This window comes from Anopheles darlingi, chromosome 2, assembly GCF_943734745.1.
Source record: "Anopheles darlingi chromosome 2, idAnoDarlMG_H_01, whole genome shotgun sequence".
Lineage (NCBI taxonomy): Eukaryota > Metazoa > Arthropoda > Insecta > Diptera > Culicidae > Anopheles > Anopheles darlingi.
In genome coordinates, this window is record NC_064874.1 from 32,370,017 (window position 1) to 32,371,902 (window position 1,886).

Consider the following 1,886-nt stretch of genomic DNA (forward strand, 5'->3'; position numbering starts at 1 on the left):
GCATTTAAAACACCGACCGCGCAGCACCGACGAAGTGGGAACCACCAAACGGAGGAGGAATGCGTACGAACCCGAGATGTACGCTGCTGGTCGTCGTTCAGGTTTATGCTGCTTCACTCGGGGGTTTCGTGTCTCGGTTCGTGCCAGCATCGCATCGTGAACGAAGATGATTTTAACGAGAACGCTTGGAGCGTACGGACGTGCGTGCGGCTCCCGGTACCGGTCGATGGTTAGGACACAGTCATCTCGTCGTCAACACGTTTTGCTCCGAATCTTCCGATCTTCGCGATACGCGCCGTTTTACATCGGGGTTTTTTTGTGCTTCCATCAGCCGACAGTGAAGTGCGTTTCAGTTTCAACCAAGCAGCCTAATTACTGTCAGCCACCAGTGTGCATGTGTGTGCCCCTTGAGTGATAAGCGTGAAAAGCTGGAACCACAATTGCATAGGTGCGGTGGCAACGAAACGTTACATTTAAAAGAATCAGTGCATCACGGAGTCACACCTACCGCCGGGCGCCACCGGGTACTGTGCTGTCATTGTGCCTACGAGGCCAAACCCTCTAGAGGTGTGTTCTAAGCGTTTTTGAGGGCGAACAAGGCGGAAGTTTGATCGTTGGAGCGTTACCGAAACGACCAAACCCCCCCGTTTTCCCCTTCCTCTCGTAAACGTTAACGCAACGTGTGCGCCATAGCAAACGGGTGAAGCAGACGTGCGGCAGAAGCATAAATATAAAGGTTCGTCGCTCGATTGTGCCGCGCAACGGTCACTATGTGTGGATGTGTGTTCGCGTGTGTACAGTGAGGCATTCTCGTGTGGCCATCGTTTGTTCTGGATGTAAAGCAGCAGCAGCAGCAGCAGCAACAAAAAAAACCATAACCCACCCAACAACCTACCAACCCTCGAAGCCAGGCTGTGGATCATCGTCGTTACTTCCTGCCACCACCGTTGTCGTGCCGTTGCTGGGGTGCGTTACCCGTTTCGTGGAGCAACCGTGGCGAGGCTGAATGTGTGTTTGAAATATTTTCCGGCAAAACTACTCGCTCGTTCTCTGGCCGCTTCGCGCTGAAGAAAACTTCTTGGCCGGCCGTTTTGTTTTCCGGCACGCGCTGTTCAAGCAGATAAGTGAAAGAAATGTGGTCGACGAGAGGTGGCCAGATGTGGTGGTGAAATAGTAATTACCCCTTCGCCGGAGCCTGCGGTTGTTGTTGTTTTTGTTGTTTTGAGGAAAGTTTTATCTTACGTTCCGGTAGGCCCCGCCTATGCCCGGGTGGCGCAAAAAGCCAGAAAAGTCACCTGTCCCGGCGACGGCAGGACGGAAGACGCGCTACAACGTGGTGCAGCACGTGGCCAGTTTGTAAATTACATGGTGCAGACCTGGCGGTGTCTGCCTGGCCCGGTGAAGCCATTGTGCAAATTACATGGTGAGCCTGGCAGCTAGTGAGTGTTCCTCGATTAAAGCCAGCAAATCGACGAAATCGCACACACGCGCGGTCTCGATCAACCGCGGTGCTAGTGGCGTGTCGCTGGCTCGATGAAGTGTGTCCGATTGGTTTGTTTGGTTCGTGTAAGTGCGCTATTGTTTCCATGACTACCGTCCGGGCGGCCAAACAACACAGGTGGATCGATTTTTGTAGTTAGCCGTAGACGACCGCGACAACTGGCCGCAGCTCGCCATTGATTTGTGCATCGAGTGAAAGTGTCCGCCGTAGTGAGTGAGCATTCACCCGCATTAAGGCATAAGAAGTCAAAGCACTAGTGGAAAATTGCTGGTCTGCCTTGCTGACGCCCAGAAGCAGAAGGAACGTCTTGCGCAAAAGTGTTTGCTGGTCGCTGTTTGCCGTTGGCCGTTTTCGCGACTGGCCACAAAGTAGTTCTATCGATTTT

The 1,886-nt window shown here is 53.1% G+C and overlaps 1 protein-coding gene across 1 annotated transcript in view; it reads left to right on the top strand.

Annotated features, from left to right (window-relative positions):
• Positions 1-228: 228 nt before the first annotated feature.
• LOC125950588 (calcium-activated chloride channel regulator 1-like) overlaps positions 229-1,886 on the top strand; it is a 36,821-nt gene continuing 35,163 nt past the window's right edge. The window contains exon 1 of the mRNA XM_049678722.1: positions 229-1,886. This exon is cut by the window's right edge and continues 619 nt beyond it. The gene's annotated coding sequence lies outside the window, so the exon portion shown is untranslated.